Source organism: Doryrhamphus excisus, linkage group LG6, assembly GCF_037039965.1.
Source record: "Doryrhamphus excisus strain RoL-2023G ecotype Guam linkage group LG6, RoL_Dexc_Guam_v1.1, whole genome shotgun sequence".
Lineage (NCBI taxonomy): Eukaryota > Metazoa > Chordata > Actinopteri > Syngnathiformes > Syngnathidae > Doryrhamphus > Doryrhamphus excisus.
In genome coordinates, this window is record NC_136362.1 from 19,330,218 (window position 1) to 19,354,207 (window position 23,990).

The 23,990-nt window shown below is 38.8% G+C and overlaps 1 protein-coding gene across 1 annotated transcript in view; it reads left to right on the top strand.

Moving 5' to 3' along the window:
* Nucleotides 1–569: 569 nt before the first annotated feature.
* The window catches only part of eif2b3 (eukaryotic translation initiation factor 2B, subunit 3 gamma), a 71,297-nt gene continuing 47,876 nt past the window's right edge, over nt 570–23,990 (top strand). The window contains exon 1 of the mRNA XM_078791621.1: nt 570–591. The gene's annotated coding sequence lies outside the window, so the exon portion shown is untranslated. The remainder of the gene's footprint in view (nt 592–23,990) is intronic.

Here is a 23,990-nt window from a genome sequence, read left to right on the forward strand (position 1 = left end):
GTTGCTGAGGTTTTCATGGAACCGGACAAGAGTCTTGCACAAACAATAGATTACATAACACAGCTACTGAGGGACCTCTGTGAGCGCCATGGTTACCACGTTGATGAAGTGAAAAGCGGAGAAGTACATGGCTGTTGTTTTTCCACAGCCTTCGTCGTAACAACCATGGCGATAGGGATTTCTGTAAAAGAGTTGCAGAATAACCTTGAGTTGAGATAAAGGGAGTTATTGGTATCAGTCTGTGCTGAGCACTGAAAAATGTCAACACTCCCAACACTTTTTTTGAGAGTCTCATGGTTATACTAGTGAGATGTGTGGTGTCAGCTACTTCCTCAAAGAGCCGTTGTTAATGATAACTGTAGTTTATTACCCCAAATAACGCCGCCCACTCATTGTGTGTGTAACGATTCATAGAAGTCGAAACAGCTGTGATGTGTGCACCACCGTGGCAATGCCGAGATCACACGTGCTGACGGTATAAATGTTTTATACCTGCAGGCGTAAGGTATGCTTGCTGACAGGATCACTCTAGCTGAGAAGCAAGATAAGGAGCATCAACACGTCCATGTGACTGTACTTGCTCACTGGAAGGTGAGTAATATACCTGAGGAGGTAAACATGAGAGCATCCAATTTCAACCCTCATAACTTGAGGGAATGGAATAATAATAATAACATAATATTATATAATAATAATAATAATAACTATTATTATTATTATATTTTATATTATTCAATTTCAACCCTCATAACTTCAATGGAATAATAATAACAACATAATATTATATAATAATAATAATAATAATAACTATTATTATTATTATATTTTATTATTATTATATTTATATAATATTATTTTATTATTATTATTCCATTGAAGTTATGAGGGTTGAAATTGGAAAAAAAGATAAGATTTCCAATGATTCTCTCATGTTTACCTCTTCAGGTATATTACTCACCTTCCATTATTATAATATTAACATTAATAATAATAATTAATAATAATAATTATTATTATTTTTAATTAATATTATTACTAGTAGTGATTATTATTATTAATAATGGTAATAATAATTATATTATTATTATAATTATAATATAATTATAATTATATAATAATAATAATAATAATAATTCAATTCTGTTGTGGTATGTGGCGGAAACATTCACATATGAACAAAGTAAGGTGTAATGTATGGAACTCCTGACTAAATCAGTAATAATACTATTATTATTATTATTATTATTATTATTATTATTATTATTATTATTATTATTATTATTATATAATTATATTATAATAATTATTATAATTATTATTATATAACATAATATAATTGTTATATAATAATAATATAATTATAATAATAATTATAATTCAATTCAATTCTGTTCTGGTATGTGGCGGAAACATTCACATATGAACAAAGTAAAGTGTAATATATGGAACTCCAGACTAATTAAATCAGTGAAATTATAAACAGAGCTCATTCAGTACGTTATGCATAAATGCAGCATAAAGGAAATTAGATTAGACGTACTTAAGGAAGATGCCTATTAGCACATAGCACATCCTCCTCTGCCCCTTAATGTTATGTTGTTGTCGCTGATACATGGTTTCTATTGTATTGTGCGTCTCTGTGTCACAGATGCATCTGTCCAGGTCAGTGGTGTGTGTAAGTGACAGAAAGAAAAGCTCTGACTGACCTGAATATAAGACGAACTATCTTGTTCAGACTGTTTTCTAACGTAAAAAAACCATACAGTCTTACATTCGGGTTAACACATGACACGCATAATTTGTACCTATGTACCTATGTACCTGCTATGTTCTTTCCCCCCCCTTCTGCTGTCCTAACGTGTAATTATTTTTTTGTTTCCATTGCCACTTTTGCTTCACTATCACCTTCCACCCACTAACACATAAACACATACACACAGAGATGTGAGCCATTAGCACATGACAGGATATGTTAGGATATGTTACCATGGTAATGCTTCAACTCCCTAATCACACACTGATGTGAGTCACCCACTGCACTTTTTGTTCATCTTCCTCCTTCACTTAGCTCATTTTGAATAAACAATATCAATCTGATTGCAATATATGTGGCCCATTTAGTTCTATTGTTAAGTACTCCTAATGCTTTCTCAGCTGCTTCTCTCTTCACTCTTCTCCCCCAATTTGATGTGTTTTCCAGAAACTATGGCATCTACACTGTGCCGGGTTAGTAAATAGTTGCATCCAGACGGGAACGGATCATTGGGTGAAAACGATGTAATACACAAGGCATACACGGACACACAGACAGAACTATGTGAAACAACAAAATATAGAAAAACAAAGTATGCATTGTATAAATTCATCGTGAAAGTCCGCTTTCCAAGGCTCATTTAGACTTATGACAATTACTTCTGCGAGTCATGTTGAGTTCTATATTAAGTTCTATGTGAAGTATTTCTATAATGCCTCATATTAACTCACTAGCAAGATCTCATAGTGTATAGGCTGGTCATATGGTTCCTCTCGTGTCATATTATCTGCATACTGTATATAACTCTTTGTAAAACTGTTGATTTTGTTAATATTTGAGTTGTTGATATTGTTTATTTTTCTATATTGTGTATTTTGTACTGTCTAACTGATTATGTACTCTGATTATTATCTTATCTTATGTTGGAGTGTATATAGACATATAGACATATGAAATGGGGTTTTTTTTTGACCCTGTAGACAAGATTCCTGCTGCATTGGACCCCATACTGTTTTATTACCACAACAGAAGGTGTGTGTTTTTACTGTGTTTTGTATGTGATGTGTTTGTATTGACACCTCTCTGGCCTCACGCAGGGCTAACGATGTATTTATACATAGGCCGGTGTGAACTCCTCACTCTACCACAAGCAAACGTGTGATGCTGGCTGGAGGTTTTGAAGTGGAAATGTTGTGAGTGTGTGAGTGATTCTCAACTAGTGGGTTTTCAGCCACTGCGTTAGGGAAGCAGCCTGTCTTTTATCTGGCTCAGCTCCACGCACACATAAGAGGAGTGATATCCTGAGCGGGGTATGAGAATGGAAAGTGGATATCCAGCTGCGACAGCTGCTGCGATTGTTGTGTCAATGAAAGATGGTAGAAAATGATACAGATCTGTTTTTCTAGTTTTCTATTTCTGTGCATGCTTTGCGTAAGAAACAAAAATGAACGTCTGTGTTAGCCCAGTGTTAGCAGTGCTTATAGTACTCTACTATAGACACTATTGTCAGCGCTAACTAAATTGATGAAATGACATCACTGCCGTGACATGGCACAGCAACACCTTATATCTATTGAGGATGTCAGCCCATCCCACCATGTATCACTCCACATCTGAATGTGATATGTTTATATATAATCTGCAATTCTTCTTGTTTGCAGAATTCGTCATCATTTTCCTCTTGTCCAAAATCTTTATTAAATGCACATCAAATCAGCCAAACAGCCTGCTTGGATCGATGGTCTATTTGGATTAGCAGACATGTAATCAATATATGCTCAAGAAGAAGAACGTCATGTACCCAGTAGTCACAGAAGATCAATGCGGGATGAAATTAGAATGAATGAATCATGAATGTCAATACATTTATTCTTTCCCAACCTGGGTGCTCTTCACTCAGAAATGATGGTGTAAACCAGGGGTCTCAAACACACGGCCCGCGGGCCAAATGTGGCCCGCAGGACATGAGTTTGAGGCCCCCGCCTTGATATGAAAGTTTAATGTTAGTGCGGCCCGCGCAAGTTTGATATGGATGCTGTATGGTATCATGTACCCAGAAAAAATTATTATGTTTGAATAATGTTCATGTTAAAGGTTAAATAACTGTTAATAGTTATCCTCCCTATCCGTGTGGAAGTGGTAAGTTTTTGGCTATTTAAGTTTAAAGGAAATAACTTGAAGGCTACCGTTTAGGTCACTAGCTCTCTAGTTTGCGAGTTAGCATGTGTCTCAAGACCCTGCAGTTGCACAATATGTTGAAAATAATTAGTAGTATAAATGTGACTATAGTTGTGTTTTGTCATGTCTACAGGGCTCTAATAATGCTTTGTTCATTTTAATCTGAAAAAAATAATTTGTCTACCCACCAACTATATGTGGTTTCTTAAGTTTTTATTATTTGCTGTTTTATTATTATTATTATAATATTTATTTATTTATTACTGATTGATTTTCTTTATTCTTGATTTGTTTATTTATTTTTCATCTTATTTTGTGTAGAAAAATAAAAAGTAAGATATTTGAGAAAAGTGGAATGTTTTATCAGAGCTTTTATTGTAGAAAATTGGAACCAAAGCATTCATTCATTCATTTTCTACCGCTTTTTCTCACGAGGGTCGCAGGGGTGCTGGAGCCTATCCCAGCTGTCTTCGGGCGAGAGGCGGGGTACACTCTGGACTGGTGGCCAGCCAATCACAGGGCACATATAGACAAACAACCATTCACACTTACATTCATACCTATGGACAATTTGGAGTCGCCAATTAACCTAGCGTGTTTTTGGAATGTGGGAGGAAACCGGAGTACCCGGCGAAAACCCACGCATGCACGGGGAGAACATGCAAACTCCACACAGAGATGCCCGAGGGTGGAATTGAACCCTGGTCTCCTAGCTGTGAAGTCTGCTCGCTAACCACTAGACCGCCGTGCCGCCCGGAACCAAAGCAAAGATTTTTTTTTTTTTTTAATTGTTTTTAATAAATGTGTTTTTTGGGTTTTTTTTTTTTTTTTTAAACTGATGCGGCCCAGTCTCACCCAGACCCGAGCTCCAGTGGCCCCCAAGTAAATTGAGTTTGAGACCCCTGGTGTAAACAATGATGTTTGACAGAGGATTTCAAATTCTAATACATTGTGTATTATTTCAAATTATTTATTTTGCTTATTATTACTGAATTGTAATGTTCACCTAAACCACCAAATCAGTAGTGGACATGCTTGTAATTTGTATTATTTCTTTTGTAGCAGCAAAAATGTTATTAGCGATGGCCTATATTACAGCACTTCTTGTAAATACACAGCTTGTCTGTCTGCAGTAGAGAGAGCACTGATTTCAGGCCTTGCATTCTTACATTAATTTACTGCCTTGGAGTTGCATCAGAGGAACATGCCATCGCTTCACAGAGGTTGATGAAATCTCATTTAAAATGAATTTTTTTTTTCTCGGTGAGCCTGCTGCCTGTTTGCACGCTTGTCAAGAAGCAGAGAGTGCAGAGAACTGCATGAATGATGGAGGAGGAGAGTATGATAGTAAGGCAAAGAAGAAGCTCATCTGGGAATACGAGTGGGAAGAAGACGGAGGCAGATGGGGAAAAATATCAAATCTAATCACTCATCCAAGCAGGTAGCTCCCAGAGGTCCATTTTTAGTATTTTTCTGCCTTGCTTGTTATTTTACCTGCATTCTTTTCTCCCTACTTCACTCTGCCTTGCTACTATAGCTGACTCAAAATGGGAAGAGAGCCTTCGAGTACAGAATACCAAGCAGAAGGTGAGACGTGGAGACAAGACACAAAGGAGAGGGCTTGCAGTGACGTCAGACCCGCCGGCGCAACAAGGTTATGCCACACATCTGTGCTCTGTCATCTTGTCCATTCTAGTATCAAGTCATTCAAACATGCGTCGTCCTTTCAGAAACAAGGGAAATAGCTTGCATATATTAATATAATAGAATTCCCAAGACAAGGTCAAACATTCCGAATTTGGATGAGCAACAAATTCATAGGTTCCCAGTTGTGCGTGCCAGAATTTTGTCACTAAGATTTATGAATTGTTCATTGAAATGGATGAGTGTTGCTGTGCCTTTGCCTCTGGATACTGCGGTACTATACTCCGCAGTCTCTATTTTGCTGCAGCGGCCCGTTTTCTTGCTTCTTCAATCTCCTGTTGAATGAAGTGCGGCATTAGTGTGAAGCGCTCATTACAAGTTAGCTGCTGAATGAAGACAACACCAATATTCAAGAATTTGTCTTTGATTATTATGAATATATTTTTTAATTTGTATTTTCATGCTGCTTTTCTTCCCACATTCCAAAAAACATGCTAGGTTAATTGGCGACTCCAAATTGTCCATAGGTATGAATGTGAGTGTGAATGGTTGTTTGTCTATATGTGCCCTGTGATTGGCTGGCGACCAGTCCAGGGTGTACCCCGCCTTACGTAGAAAATGAATGAATGAAAACTTGTTTACCTATTTTTTTTACATTACTAGAGCCCCCCAGACATGAAATAGCACCCCTATAGTCACTTTTACACTTGCATTACCCAGTATAGTAATAAAATAAGACAAATGACTTGTTTGAAGTTAGAGTTTTAGCTTGGTGTGGGTTAATACCCTTGGTAGGTATTATTGTGTAGGTTTCCTCCCACATTCCAAAAACATGCTAGGCTAATTAGCGACTCCAAATCGTCCATAGGTATGAATGTGAGTGTGAATGGTTGTTTGTCTATATGTGCCCTGTGATTGGCTGATGACCAGTCCAGGGTGTACCCCGCCTTACGCCCGAAGACAGCTGGGATAGACTCCAGCACCCCCGCGACCCTCGTGAGGAAAAGCGGTAGAAAATGAATGAATGAATTAGTATTTTCATAGTTGTTTTTTTATGCATATTTTATTATTGCTGCTATTGGCACTATTGTCCTGTGTACTGCTTACATTCTTGCTGTTATTGGAAGCTTAATTTCCCTGAAGGCATACCCAAGGGTTCAATGAAGTTCTATCTAATCTAATCTCTAATCTAATCTAGCACTAAAACATAATGGGTTCTTTCACAGATCATGTTACTGTTTCTAAAAATAAATTGGTATCACTTTCTCTTGTGATGGGAAACTTGATTCCTTTGAGTGACTGGAGTTCTAATAGGCATCACACAGTGAAGTGAATGGATTCATTCCAGTCACTCACCAAAAACAGGCACCTGTGAGTCAATAAAACTTGAGTTTTTGTAAAGTTCCCTGATGTAGTTTGGTTGAGAAGGGGAAAATGAGTTGGTTTGAGGCAAGGGCGATACAGTTAGATCCATATATATTTGGACGGACACAAAGTTTTTCTAATTTTGGAACTGTACACTACCACCATGTATTTGAAATGACACAGTTCAGATGTAGTTCAAGTGCAGACTTTCAGCTTTAATTCAGCGGGTTGAAGAAAAAGATTGCATAAAAATGCCAGGAATTAAAGCAGCTTTTTCCCTTCATTTCAGGGGCTCAAAAGTAATTGGACAAATTAATAACTGAAAACTAAAGGTTCATTTCTAATACTTGTTTGAAACCTTTGCTGGGGTTTCCTCCATTTGAATGCTCTGACAGGACCATACTGCAGCAGCTTTCATTTGCTGTTTGTTTGTGGGCCTTTCTGTCCTAAGTTCAGTCTTTAACAAATGAAATGTATGCTCCATTAGGTTGAGATCAGATGACTCACTTGACCATTCAAGAATATTCCACTTCTTTGCTTTAATAAACTCCTGGGTTGCTTTTGCTGTATGTTTTGGGTCATTGTGCGTCTGTATTATGAACCCCACCCAATCAATTTGACTGAATTTGACTGGATCTGAGCAGATAGAATATCTCGAAACACCGCAGAATTCATCCGGCTTCTTCTGTCCTGTGTCACATTATGAATAAACACCAGTGACCATGCAGGCCCAAGCCATCACACTGCCTCCCCTGTGTTTTACCATGGATGTAGTGTGCTTTGGATCATAAACTGTTCCAAGCTTTCGCCATACTTCTTTCTTGCCATCATTTTGGTAGAGATTGATCTTGGTTTCATCTGTCCAAGGAATGTTCTTCCAGAAACATTCTGGCTTTTTTAGATCTTTCTCAGCAATGTCCAATCTACCCTTTCTATTCTTCAGACTTATGAGTTGCAGTGAACCCTCTGTATTTACTTTACTTTATGGTAGACTTGGGTATTGATATTCCTACCTCCTGGAGAGTGGTGTTCACGTCACTGGCTGTTGTGAAGGGTTTTCTCTTCACCATGGAAATGATTCTGCCATCATCTACCACAATTGTCTTCCGTGGACGTCCGGGTCTTTTGAGTTGACCAGCGCCTGCTTTCTTTCTCAGTATGTACCAAACTGTAGATTTTTTGTGGGTGGGTTTTTTCTGTTCTCACAACCTAAGGATGGCTTGGTTCACCTGCATTGAGAGCTCCTTTGCCCGCATGTTGTCTTCTGAATGCAAACACCACACCTCGGATCAATTCCAGGCCTTATATCTGCTTAATTTATATTGATATAATGAATGATTTTCCCAAACCTGCCTATGAAATAGCCTTTTGTCGAATTGCCCAATTACTTTTGGTCCCTTTTAAAAAGAGGGTGGCTGATGTTAAAGAGCTGAAACGCCTAAACCAGGGGTCTCAAACACGCGGCCCGCGGGCCAAATGTAGCCCACAGGACACTAGTTTGAGGCCCCCGCCTTGATATGAAAGTTTAATGTTAGTGCAGCCCGCGCAGGTTTGATATGGATGCTGTATGGTATCATGTACCCAGAAAAAATTATTACGTTTGATTAATGTTCATGTTAAAGGTTAAATAACTGTTAATAGTTATCCTCCCTATCCGTGTGGAAGTGGTAAGTTTTTGGCTATTTAAGTTTAAAGGAAATAACTTGAAAGCTACCGTTTAGGTCGCTAGCTCTCTAGTTTGCGAGTTAGCATGTGTCTCAAGACCCTGCAGTTGCGCAATATGTTGTAAATAAAAAGAATATAAATGTGACTATAGTCGTCTTTTAGTTAGTGGTACCTGTTAGCCTCCATTCAGTGAATTATTATTTGGCAACTAGTCATCACTCAAGTTTTATTAAAATATCTGTGTTAGGCCATGCTGTTTAGAATAAAGATCATGATCTAAAATGACAACGTGGTGTAACACAAAAGGAAGATGACTTTCTCTTTTCTTCTTTGCCTTAATGGCCTTCACTCTACTCTGACAGTATGCAAGAAAAGCTCACACATTTGCAATGTTCAATATTTGGCGCTTGGCTCTTGTGCATATCCCTAATTTATTATTTGTTTAATGAAATTGTGTTATTTTATATAACCACAACTATGCAGTGCATCAGGAAATTAGCTTTTATTGTCCAGACCATAAAATCATAAACAGTTTCAGTGGTTTGTTTCACAGTAACTTATTGTATTATAGGTGTTATGTAATGATGTAGCTGTTTCTGCTAATTTAACCTTGTGAAAAAACTTTTCTTGTAACATTTAAATATGAACATGTTTCTAGCATTATGCTTAACATCAACAGCCCAACTGAGTGTTTACTATTTAAATGAGGCGATAAAAACTTTGGATGTGATGCCTAATGTTTGCATTGGGGGTTGTGCTGCAGCAACAGCAGCCGTCGCACGAGCCATGCATTGATATTCTTATGACCCCCAGCAGTCAGTGTTTGGAAATCCGTTTAGAGGCCTGTTTATAATAGAATAAAGGATCAGCTTTGGCCCAGTGTGGAAACCTCAGCAGGTGGCGTCAACCCCTCAACCCCCTCACTGATACAGACACACTTTTATGTAGTTGCATAGTAAGTGTGAAAATATCAAAATAAATAAAAAGAATGACTAAAAGTCTAAATGTCAATGCAATGCAGCAGGAACCGACTCCACACTTGACCTTAAGCATCAACGACTGCCACGATTTCAGCCTAACCGCTAATTTCATTAAGAATCAGGCTTTGGTGATTACACCACCACACAATACCCCTTAACCCCACCTCCTGTCCTCAGCTAAGTGATTCAGGGCCCCTCGACTCGGCACAAAGACACGGCTGCTCATCTGTCAACCCGGAGGCGCAACATAGAAAGGGGCCCCTATACTGGTTCCTATTCAGCTCCACAGAATAAGATTATTGAAATCCCAGTCCCGGCTGTTCGAGTGGGGAGGCAGTAGACCCACACCTGTCCTAATAGCATGCCTGTCCCAGAGAGGAAGACAAGATCGGAAAGGGGGGAGGGGGGGCACAGGAATGTGTTGATGTGCAACCAAACCAGCTGTTACTGCAGAGATTGGGTGCCTTTGTACAAAGTTCATAGTTTAGTTCATAGGACTAAACACAATATAATTAAGAATGAAGACAAAGCAACTAAAAAGATTGATTAATTTGATGGCTCACTAATGACACAAAAGAAGGTGATGGTTTTTGGATGTGTGTTTGTGTGCAGGACCACACAAGAAGAATGCATGGCATTATGTAGAGGGCTGAAACAAGGACAAACCACTGACATTTTGATGACATGCACATTAGAGACTGTGTTTTAGTCAGCTCAGCAAATATCCACCTGTTGGTCGGCCATCTTGTGCTAATTGGTCCAATAAAAGTGTGACTCTCTGCACAGACACTGACCCCAATTGTCCCCACAGAAAGATGAAGAGCTGTGTTTGTATATACAGTATGTATGGTGAATGTCAACGGGTGAACATACTACAATAGTGTGAAAAAGTGTTTTCCTCTTTCTTTATTTCTTATATTTTTGCATACCTGTCACACTTTAATGTTTCAAGATCATCGAACTAATGTAAATATTACTCAATGACAACACAACTGAACACAAAGGGCGGTTTTTAAGTGAAACGTTAAATCCAAACCTCCATGATCCTGTGTGAAAAAGTGATTGTGCACCTGTTAAAACATTCATTCATTCATTTTCTACCGCTTTTCCTCACGAGGGTCGCTGGAGCCTATCCCAGCTGTCTTTGGGGCGAGAGGCGGGGTACACCCTGGACTGGTGGCCAGCCAATCACAGGGCACATATAGACAAACAACCATTCACACTCACATTCAATTTGGAGTTGCCAATTAACCTAGCATGTTTTTGGAATGTGGGAGGAAATCGGAGTACCCAAAGAACATGCAAACTCCACACAGAGATGGGCGAGGGTGGAATTGAACCCTGGTCTCCTAGCTGTGAGGTCTGCACGCTAACCACTTGACCGCCGTGCCGCCCACTGTTAAAACATCACTGAGATTAATTGAGCTCTGTCATTCTGGAAGAGGTTACAAACACGGGAGTGGCTGGTGCACCAAAATTACCCCAAAAGTGCAGCGGTGACTCATCCAAGGGGTCACAAAATCATCCAAAGAACTGCCAAAGGCGTCACTTGCCAGTTAAAGGGGAGCTGCTTTTTTTTGGAATTTTCCCCATCTTCCACAATCCTTATGTGAAACATGAACACACTTTTATTTCCATTTCCAACAAAAAAAAACAACTTACTATGAGCTAGCTAACAATGCACATCATTGTTACAAAGCCATCTTATCATTTCATATACATGCTGTGATCATGCATTAACAAGTACACCGATGATAACAAGTAATCCTTACAGTACCTTGACGTATTTTAGAGAAACCTGTTTCCTAAGCGTATTGATTTCACATACTAGACCGGGAGCTTATGCTACTTCCATCAACAACAGCAGCATAGATACAATATGTCTGCTCCTGCATATGCTCCTGTGCAATACTATGTGTATATTTTGGATATCTTGTACATATCTTGTATATATCTTGTATATATCTTGCTAAATTGTCTTTTTTTACTCTACTTTTATATACTTTTTTTAAACTTGACTACTGCACTGAAAGGAGAAGCTCTCCAATCTCGTTGTACATCTTGTATAATGACAATAAAGGCCATTCCATTCCATTCCACAATGACAACACTTACAATGTCAACTCTCACTGGGATGGCCGTGTCTTCCAGCACAAGGCATGTGCTGGAAGGCACAGCCATCAAAGTTTCATTTAAATGTGTTCAGGTGTAGTTGGCATTGACTAATATTTAAATGTGTGCATTTTTCAGTTGCAGTCCCTGTGTTTATATGAACCCCAGCATTTACTGTTTAACACCTTTTTAAAATATACACTAAAGTCCTCCATGGGGATTTTTCCACTCTTGATGTGAAGAGATTCTTCAAAGCACGTACAAATGAGACTCCTCTTTGTACGCACCGCTATCACTACACTGGAACTGATATTGAGTGGTAGGTCGGGACAAGCCTAGAGGAGTTCTCACTGGATCAAGGCCGATCAATATTTACAGCTTGACTGCCTGAGATCAGTGAAATGTGTTACACAGAAGGTATACAGGGAAGTGGTAGACTCCATATGTTCATTTAATTGAGCAATGACAGCAATCAAATTGCTAGTTACTGTGCATTAAAAGATGGCCCAGAGGGATTGGGAATCGTTCATTTCCTGCAAAATGGGCTATTCAGACTAAAACGAGATGGAAGATGTCTGGTTTGTGTCTGGTTTGTTTTAGAAATGGAGCTGTCCATTGAAGGTATTTGCTCAATTTTGCTAGCTAAAGATAAAAGCAAACACATAGCCTCACAAATACAAAGGATACTTTATATAAAGGATACACGCACCCACACACAAAAAAGAGGACTAATGTGACATCTGACAGTTAAGGTGGAAACATCGAGTACGCATATGACAGCTTGCTTTGCAACAAAGGAAAAGCAGAATATTCCAGACGCCCTGATGCCCCTGCAAAGGAAAGATGCCTTGGTGCCCCTGCAAAGGAAAGAAACGAAAGTAGAAACACCATGAAACCGGTTCAACCAAGGGCAGTGGTGAAAGCTGATTGGTCCAGGACTCCAGCCTCAGGACTCCAGCCCTGAGTGTATAAAAGACCGGGCAGGGAAAGGAAGGGTGCTTTTTTGCAGCTGCGCTGTCATAAGACCCGCTTACTTGTAGGTATACAGGGACTGCAGATAAGCCCGGACGTCTGTATTAGGTATTGTTGTCAGGAATAAATAATCTAGTTCTCATTCTATAATATGGTTCTTTAAGATTCCCTTATCCTCTATTCAAAACCCACTTAGAGTCCTCAGGGGGAGGATTTCTACACCATTAATGAACGTTTGGTTTTAGCGTAATCATTGGTCCTGGATAGGGCTAACATTTACGGTTAAAATTGAGTTAGGGGTAGAGATGTACAAAACACTAAAGTATGTTGTAGAATAAGAAAACAATGACCGGGGATGTGGGAAATTCACATCACCAACATTCCTCATCTGTCTTTATTCCTCTTTTTTTCCTTGGAAACATGCTCTGACATGTCCAAAATGGAGAGGAGGAATCCCCCTCACATAACGGGGGGCTACAAGACAGGATGGAACTGTACATCAAGAGGAACTTTTATCTTTGTGTTGCAATGATTCATGGGGACTTTATGTGCTGTGACACATCCGCTCTTGGATCTGATGGACTTCATTTGGGATAAGAAAAACTGAATAGACGGACAACAGATGAAGGATCACGGAGGGAGGCAGATGTACCAACAAAATTAAAACAGCAGAACAACAGAAAATTTTTATGAATATGTATACGATGACGTGAAAGTCCGATTGGGCGCGTGTGTCCTTTTCTATACATCCACGCATTCTTTTATTCTTTCCAATAGGGAATGTCTGACCTCTTGATTGTCTCTTTGCACCACCAACTAACCCCAACCCGCACACACCCTCCCCATTTCACCTTCCCGTATCCTGGGCAGCTGTCACCATAGACCTGGACACAGAAGAAGACCCATCTGTCGCTTTCCTTCAAAGGTCAGGCCTGCGTGTGCGTGGAAGGGGAGGGGCAAGCTTCTTTTCACGTGGCTAATCTCTGCTCTTTTCTCTCTCGCGCTCCTTGCCACTCTGTTGAGGGTGACGGCTGTTTTTTTTTTTTTTTTTTTTTTAAATGCAGACATGCCTCATGTATGTCCCCCTTGTTTAACATGCACTAGCATGGCCTGGGTTGCTGAAGGCAAGTTGCCAGATGTGTGCGCCTCAGCTCCTTCATGTCTTATTTCACTTAATACGGCACCTAGAAGGATTCATCAGTATCATTAAAATGTGAGCTTGTATCCTGGTCTTTGATCAGACTAATTAGATGCATCACATTTCAAAGCTACTCTACTTTTGGTTTTGAGTGAGTGAATAATTCATCATAATAAGGAAACACAGGAAGGGAAATAGCTAGTATTAGCTAGTATTAGAATGAATTTCCAGACACAGGAGAACTTTGCATATGTGTGGTACATCTTGTATGGCTTATGGAATACTTCATATTAAGACAAATGAGCCTGATTGAGATTGTTAGATTTGAGTCCCTATGTCCATTTAAGTACTACTGCAGTGTGCTCAGTCAAAACAGAAATGGAAAAAAGCTCAAATAAAATGCAATCATAATATGCATAACAAACAAAGTTGCAAGAAACACTATTGAAAATATGTATTTATCTATTTCATTTGTCGTTTATGTGGTTAGCGCGCAGACCTCGCAGCTCAGAGACCATGGTTCAATTCCACCCTCGGCCATCTCTGTGTGGAGTTTGCATGTTCTCCCCGTGCATGCGTGGGTTTTCCAAAAAACAATGGATAAAAATTGTCCATAGGTATGAATGTGAGTGTGAATGGTTGTTTGTCTATATGTGCCCTGTGATTGGATGAAAATTAATGACTTTGTATTTTGCAATGTTTTCTGCATGTAAAACTATGATTGTCTGTTATAAAATATGTTTTGTGTTTATTTTTTGTGTGTAGAACTGAATTTACACTTTTTTTTGTACAGTTCGATTTTTGACTGATCCATTGGAACATAATACCAAAAACCGAGGTATCTCTGTGCAAAACAATGCAAACAATGCAAAAGTAGGGCAATATGACGAAAGAGGAGTGGAGATTTAGGCTCATTCTTTAGTGTTATGTAAATGGTTTTATGGGGAAAACAAAGAGGTTCTCTGTGATTATGGAGGTACTGCACGTAATCAAGCATACATAATGTCTGCCCGGTTGGGTAGAAAGAGTCATACGCTGCTCAAAATAAAAGCATTATCATCACAGTCAATCACACTTTTGGGCAATTCCATCTGACTGACAACAAGTAATGAGCACAACAAGTATTATTACCAAAATGTTTTCCAGGTGAATTTCTTTTTCTTAACCTGATTCGTGATTGATTTTGTCCCACCATTGATGTGTTTTGCATAAAAAGTAAAGAGTAGATTCCAGCAGACAGGGCATTCTAGTTCATGATTTGGCTCGCCATTAATCATTCTTCCATTGATTACTTTTTTTTAAAAATTATATTTCTTTGGGCAAATACACGAAACACCACAGTGCATTTCCCACACCAATTAAAATACAACTCTCCATTATTTACATCTGCCCAAAAGGAGTAGGGTGAAGCAAAAGCTTATAAATGCCTACCCCTTTTTGCAAGATATAATCATGTTCATGCCACTGTCTTGTTTTCCCCTGTTATTATCATTGTAATATTATTATTGTTATTATCATTATTATCATTATTGTTATAATCTTTATCATTATTTCCATCATTATAATCATCATTAATATTACCATTTTCATCATTATAGTTAACAATTTTTAATTTTTTTTATTATTTAATTTTACAGACTTCATTGCTTCTTGTAGAGTGCTGTATCATTGCATCTGTTACTTTCTGAAATGTGCAGTGTTTGTGCTTTTATTGTCAATTTATTAGCCCTCTATATTATATTACCTCTATATTTATGTATGATTAGCCTAGGTACCTCTACCAATTTATAGTTGCAAGGGTATTAAGGTGGTATTCTTAAGGAACTTCTTAAGGAACTACATCGCCTTAACGACTCAACCCAAACACACTTTCCCTCTATAAATGTAACATGGCTTCTTTTACCAGCTGAATAATACCACCCCATTTAAAAGACTGCATGTTTAGTCTTATTTGTGGCTGCCGGAAGCACGTCATTTATTTACAGGATGTGGTTTTATAGAAGGATGAGCCGTAACTAAAGATGGAGGAAGGGAACCAGAGGGATGGCTGTGCAGGGTAAAGGAAAAGGAAAATGAGTGGGAAGGAAAGACACAAAGAGACTTCTGAGAGTCGCTGTGGGCGGTTTGCAAAGGCTGCTTCAGGCTTTGAGGTGATTGCTACATAGTGTGTGTGTGTGTTATTATTATTATCTCATCTTCCTGCGTTATTACTTTAAAGAGACTGCACGGTACCGAAGCAAGAAACATATCGTTCACTATCTTTGTGGTTTTTAACCGGTTGTCAGTCGATATATAACTATCATAATCGACGCTGTGACTCTGGGAATTCACCTTCATTTGCTACTGTCAAACCAGCATCTTTCAAGCCTACTTTGTAATAATTTCATAACACAAAAATATTCCTATAATGGAACATGACGACACACTTGAATTTTGATCTTCTGCGTGGGTTTGGCTAGTTGCTGTGAATGACGCAGAGGAAGTCAAGCTACCTCCTGTGTGGTGTCACTGTGGTCAGGTATAGCTAACATGTGGTGGTGTCTTTTACTCTACAACAGGGGTCTCAAACTCAATTTACTTGGGGGCCACTGGATCTAGGGTCTGGGTGAGACTGGGCCGCATCAGGTTTTCAAAAAAAAAAAGAAAAAAAAAAAAATTTTAAACTTCGCTTTGGTTCCAATTTTCTACAAGAAAAGCTCTGATAAAACATTCCACTGTTCTCAAATATCTTACTTTTTATTTTTCTACACAAAATAAGATGAAAAATAAATAAACAAATCAAGAATTAAGAAAATCAATCAATCAGTAATAAATAAATATAGTAATAATAATAAAATGGCAAATAATAAAAACTTAAGAAACCACATATAGTTGCTGGGTAGACAAATTATTTTTTTCAGATTAAAATGAACAAAGCATTATTAGAGCCCTGTAGACATGACAAAACACGACTATAGTCACATTTATACTCTTTTTATTTACAACATATTTCGCAAATGCAGGGTCTTGAGACACATGCTAACTCGCAAACTAGAGAGCTAGCGACCTAAACGGTAGCCTTCAAGTTATTTCCTTTAAACTTAAATAGCCAAAAACTTACCACTTCCACACGGATAGGGAGGATAACTATTAACAGTTGTTTAACCTTTAACATGAACATTAATCAAACGTAATAATTTTTTCTGGGTACATGATACCATACAGCATCCATATCAAACTTGCGCGGGCCGCACTAACATTAAACTTTCATATCAAGGCGGGGGCCTCAAACTAGTGTCCTGCGGGCCACATTTGGCCCGCGGGCCGCGTGTTTGAGACCCCTGCTCTACAACATGTGGCTGGCCGTATGTCGATCTACTATATATAAAAACTCCATCAAGAGTAACCTTTGAGAGTGTCTGTGTACTATATTTGTAGTCACCCAGGTCATGGTAATCCGCAATACCTTCCTGGCTTTGTAGTTCCCAAAATACTGTATGAGAGGGACTTCAACAGCAGGATGAGGTTTTATGAGCGGACATGAAGTAAAAAGGAAAAAGACACTCATTTGGTGGGAAGAACCATCGCATTCTTGTGTGGTTGAAAACTGGTAAACAACTTTTGTAGATCTGAGTTCTCACAATGGCAAATAAATCCTGGAGGTTCTCCCAACCAAGGGTGCTGTTTTAAATTAGTATACAGCAGGGGTGTCCAAAGTACGGCTTGCGGGCCATTTCCGGCCTTCAGATTGTTGTTTATCTGTCCTTGCCATTTTCTGAAAATAAAATAAATTAGTTATTAATTATATATTATTAGATATCGCATTGACTTGCTTGATATGTGGATCTTTTGTTCAGGTAGCTTAGCTTATGTCAGTGCTTCTCAATTATTTTCTGTCATTAACAGACATTTTTTTCAGATGGTGAATTGTAAAGACAGTACAGTAATTTTGGACAGAACAGTTCCAACACGCGGGCAGGCTGAACCATCCCCCAATGGGCAACTGTAAAAGCTCCTTAATGCTATTGTACACAAGCCTCCGACAAAATTACAGTGCACTGTGTTATATAATCACAGTTTAGAGAGGAAAGTGTAGAAGAGGATGAAGAGGATGTAGGCTAAGATAAGCATGAGGGTATTGCAGCCTCTTGTAATCCACTGCAAATCTAAAATATAAATATATTCAACACAGCATGCAGATTTGACACTCCTTTGTAGTCGCAACATCACATTATTGCACCAGATGCTGAGTGTGCAATAATAATAATTCCTGTTTTCAGCATTACTTTGATACAAGACTACCCTGCAGTATAATAGCCAGAAAGATATCTTGTGTATTTCAACAAAAAAGCGACCTGTGATGTGACAAAGAAAAAAAACTCCCATTCACTAACTGGATACCACATATATCGATAGTAAAATATGAAGCGTTAATTGGAAATACCCAAGATCAAAGGACACAATCTTGTTGGAAATACATCAGAAAAATATAAAAACCACAATGTTGTGAATTTCGCTCAGACTTGCTGCTACAAGTCACTGATTTCCTGTTAACTTTGTTTTGTTATGTCTCACTGCATGCAGCAGCATCTCCTGCTTCCTGTTGATACAGTCACCGGTTGGTGTCAAACTGTACACCAATGTCCAGTTGTACACATATTGCAAAAGTATTAGTAAGTAAACCTTTAGTCTTTTGGACTTTTTCAGGCTATTTTGGGTTGTAATACATAGCAATCTGAACTTCATAGCATATCTTGACTCAAAATACTTGAAGGGAAAATAGTCCGAATCTCTGTCACACTGCTTTATTGTCACTGTTCTGTATAAACAGCAGCAGCAGTGGTAAAGGAGTCAGCACATACTAGCACACAAGCCTAGAGCGCCATCTCGTGGCTGTCAGTGTGGAAATCAAACATATATAAGTCACTCTGGCGTATAAGTCACAGGACTAGCCAAACCAGGGCCAAATGTGGCCCGCAGGACACTAGTTTGAGGCCCCCGCCTTGATATGAAAGTAATGTTAGTGCGGCCCGCGCACGTTTGATATGGATGCTGTATGGTATCATGTACCCAGAAAAAATTATTACATTTGATTAATGTTCATGTTAAAGGTTAAATAACTGTTAATAGTTATCCTCCCTATCCGTGTGGAAGTGGTAAGTTTTTGGCTATTTAAGTTGAAAGGAAAGAACTTGAAGGCTACCGTTTAGGTCGCTAGCTCTCTAGTTTGCGAGTTAGCATGTGTCTCAAGACCCTGCAGTTGCGCAATATGTTGTAAATAAAAAGAGTATAAATGTGACTATAGTCGTGTTTTGTCATGTCTACAGGGCTCTAATAATACTTTGTTCATTTTAATCTGAAAAAAAATATTATTTTGTGTAGAAAAATAAAAATTAAGATATTTGAGAACAGTGGAATGTTTTATCAGAGCTTTTATTGTGGAAAATTGGAACCAAAGCGAAGTTTTAAAAAAAAATGTGTTTTTAATAAATGCGTTTTTTTTTTTTTTTGTTTTTTTTGAAAACCTGATGCGGCCCAGTCTCACCCAGACCCTAGCTCCAGTGGCCCCCAAGTAAATTGAGTTTGAGACCCCTGAGTGTGACTTATATCTGTAAAATATGGTAGTTCTGTTGTTGGCCTGATGCCATAATTCTCTATAATAGCATCAATATTGTCCTCTTATCCCTCTTTCTGTTATATGCTGATCACAGAGGTAAACCCAGTGTGTTTGTGTATTTGTCAGTGTGTGAGCCCTTGCCCACTGTGTATGTTACCAGAATAGAACACTGCGTAAATAGAGCACTGACACTGGATATGAATAGATTAAAGAAGAGACACAAATCCACAATAAAAAGGGTTTGGATGCAGCCTCTGGCGCATCAGTGATTACATCATACGTCTGTGGATTAAAACTGTAAATGCATCTGGAATTTAACTGCAAAAACCCAGCCTGAAGTAAAGCAGAAATTTGAGCCAAGGTTCATTTTCCAAAATATGTGCGGAGGTTTCATCTGTAACATAGTTGACAAGCTGCTGTGCTTCTATTTTAACTTCACACAGCCTACGTCAGTAAGAGTAATGACATAATACCATGAACGCACACACAAATAATTATACGTATTTCTTTTTATTCTACTTCCACTGCTGCCTACGTGAAATGAATAAGTGGTGTTTCTGTGTAAAAACTAACTGATGAGTCTGTTGCCGTTGCAACAACAATTTGTATGATTCAATAAACAAACAATACGAACAATAAACAAATGAAACTGACATTTTAAGTAACTCAATGAACATAATTGCTCAGATTACAATTCAGGGTCATCACTTGCATTTGTGTCACCACCTGTTGCTGACTTTGTTGCCCAATAAAACCGCCTTACATCAATTACACTCACTAGCTAGGAGACCCAGGTTTGATTTCCTCCTGTGTAGAATTTGCATGTTCTTCCCGTGCATGCGTGGGTTTTCTCCAGGTACCCTGGTTTCCTCCCACATTCCAAAAACATGCTAGGTTAATTGGCGACTCCAAATTGTCCATAGGTATGAATGTGAGTGTGAATGGTTGTTTGTCTATATGTGCCCTGTGATTGGCTGGCGACCAGTCAAGTGGTATAGAAAATGGATGGATGGATGGATGGATGGGAACTTGAGGGCTTCATTGCTTCACACAGCACAGAAAGGACAATACGTCGTGTGACTACTTCCTGACATGTCATTGCATTTATATACATTTTTATTTATGCATATATATTTTAGACACAAGTAAAACTGAAGAACTGCGTAATTCAAAGCTGGAATACTGCACAGTATTTGGTTTCATCTATGCTAGAGTCGTGCTGCCATCTAGTGGAAAAAACTGGAACAACAACGTTGCCAAATTAGTCAAAGAGTACAGTATATTGCTCAACCAGTCTGCAATCAAAAATAGACATCTAATTATGTAATAAGACGTAAGCCAGAAATCCCCATCCGGCTAAAAGGGGCTTGTTAAGGGAAGTGACATCATGGTGATGTTATGACACATGACTATGTTCAATGCTATGCAGCTTCAGGACGCAACATGAGTGAAATCAGGGAAAGGGTTATCATCAACCACTAATATTAAGTTATCCGAGATCAGTTAAGTGATACTTTTTAAAAATGAGAAATTATATCAGTTTCAGTTTTACCGTCCTTAGTTCTTTCCTTGTTTGGAATGCCGGGATTAGTAAAATTGCCCCTTATGTCGCAGTGAAAGTATGAAATGGTTGCTAAGTATAGATGTCAGCATGACTCAGGAGGGTTTCCCAGACAGAAGAGAAACATCCTGCAGGATGTGAGTAACTGCAACCATGAGCTAAACTCAATAGCTCATTTGTCAGATAAATAGACAGACAGGAAGGTGGGCATAAGGAAAGTATAATGTAGGACGAATGGAAAGACAGATGGGGTAGGTATAGGCATGTAGACGCATGGAGGAAGGGATGGATAGACAAATGGAAAGGTACAATATGTCGGCAAACTGAGAGGGAGGGTAAAACATACAGACATTTGGATAGTTTGGTATTTAGGTAGATGGAGGATGGACAGACAGAAAGGAAGCTAGGAAAGTAGCAGACTGAGGGCGGGAGAGACAAACTCGCGGCCCACGGGTCAAATGCAGCCTGCGAGACGCTAGTTTGATACCAAAGTTTAATGTTGAAATGACAGCTTAAAGCTGTGTGCACACCGGACACAATTAACATGATTTTGCCCCGCCCATACTGTTACCCTACCCTGTTACCCCACCCCTGTTTTGCTTTGGATTAGCAATGAAGCTAAAGGCTTATGACGCTGAGTACAAATAAATGCAGGAAATGATTTGGAATAAAAGGGAAAATACACGTCAAGATAAAGCATCTCATCAAACATGTTGTTAAAGTTACCACGCTGCTCCCAGATGGAACTGAGTACGATGCTAACTTGCTAATTGGGTCAAATTATTAAGTTTCATTAATGTTCATGTTAAAGGTTAAATAACTGTTAATACTTTACATTTGAATCTGAAAAAAATAATTTCTCTACCAACTGTATGTGGTTTCTTATGTTTTTCTTATTTGCTGTTTTATTATTATTTTACTTATTTATTACTGATTGATTGATTTATTGTCTTTATGCTTAATTTGTTTTTTTTTATCTTATTTTGTGTATAGAAAAATACAAATTAAGATATTTGAGAACAGTGGAATGTTTTATCAGATATTTTGGTGTGGAAAACCGGAACCAAAGTACTGAAAAAGTGTAGGGTATAGCAGAAGCAAAAGCATTGAAGATAGTTTTTTTATTGATTTTTTCCAGTTTTTAATAAATGCGTTTTGTTTTTTTGTTTTTTTGAAAACCTGATGCGGCCCGGCTTCACCCAGAACCTAGCTCCGGTGGACCCCAGGTAAATTGAGTTTGAGACCCCTGTTTTAGAGTGTAGGTAGGTCGACAGACAAGGTAGGTAGGTGGTTAGATGACATGCAGACAGACAGGTTGTAAAATGCTCAGATACATAGACGGAGTGGAATGTACTGTAAGAAGGAAAGAAGGGAGCATGTTAACTAAGCTCCACAGGGCAAACACTAGACGCATATTGTCTTGGAAAGTTTTGTTCCGCCAATAAAAACTTCAGCAAGAACCATTCCAACAGTAGCTTTACACGCACACACTCATATGCACAAAGACACTCGTGTACACACAAATGGAAAGCCCATGACCTCCCTTCTCGCAGGGCTAATAAATAGCTTTGTGGCTGTGCCAACACACGACTCCTTTGAGTGAAAAGACAGCTCTGAAAGACACCCTCAAAACAATGGCTTGATGAAAACATCTGCATATGAAGCAATCATACAAATACTTTAATGCAGGGGTCTCAAACTCAATTTACCTGGGGGCCACTGGAGCTAGGGTCTGGGCAAGGCTGGGCCGCATCAGGTTTTCCAAAAAAAAAAAAAAAACGCATTTATTAAAAACAGAAAAATATACAAATTTTTTCAGTGCTTTGGTTCCGATTTTCTACAATAAAAGCTCTGATAAAACATTCCACTGTTCTCAAATATCTTAATTTTTATTTTTCTGCACAAAATAAGATGAAAAATAAACAAATCAAGAATAAAGAAAATCAATCAATCAGTAATAAATAAATATAGTAATAATAATAAAACGGCAAATAATAAAAACTTAAGAAACCACATATAGTTGGTGGGTAGACAAATTATTTTTTTCAGATTAAAATGAACAAAGCATTATTAGAGCCCTGTAGACATGACAAAACACGACTATAGTCACATTTATACTCTTTTTATTTACAACATATTGCACAACTGCAGGGTCTTGAGACACATGCTAACTCGCAAACTAGCGAGCTAGCGACCTAAACGGTAGCCTTCAAGTTATTTCCTTTAAACTTAAATAGCCAAAAACTTACCACTTCCACACGGATAGGGAGGATCACTATTAACAGTTATTTAACCTTTAACATGAACATTAATCAAAGGTAATAATTTTTTCTGGGTACATGATACCATACAGCATCCATATCAAACTTGCGCGGGCCGCACTAATATTAAACTTTCATATCAAGGCGGGGGTCTCAAACTAGTGTCCTGCGGGCCACATTTGGCCCGCGGGCCGCGTGTTTGAGACCCCTGCTTTAATGTGTCAAACAGCGTTTTGCTGGAAGCCTTTACTTGCTACCGGCCTGAATTGAATCCAACTGTTTACCATTATTTGACAAAGAAGTCATTTACTATGAAAATATAGACACATGGACCTCACAACAAGGGTGGCAGGGGTTTTGGATGGGGGGGCACCGCTCCTTGAAGGCTAAATTGAAACATCTCAGTCACGATGCCATGGCTGCTATTATCCCCTGTGACCAAAGAAATGTTGCAGGCGAAAGCCAGAGGAGATGAAGGCGCGCTGAGAAAAAAAGACGACTTTGCTTCTATTTGGCAGCAACAAGCAGGGAGCGAGACCGATATTAGGCGGTCTGTTTTGACACCCCTCTTCCACATCGCCGTGCTCCCACCCTCAGACCCTCTGTGTCTCTTTCACCCCCTTCCTCTTTCCTCCTACATCCCCCCTCCCTGGGAAAACAGGGACAACAAATTAGCCTTTTTTTCTCGGCAGGACCCGGGGAGGAGGACACTTGGACGGCCCTCAGAGTGTCAGCCTGAAGTTCCCATGCACCCCTCTTGCCCCT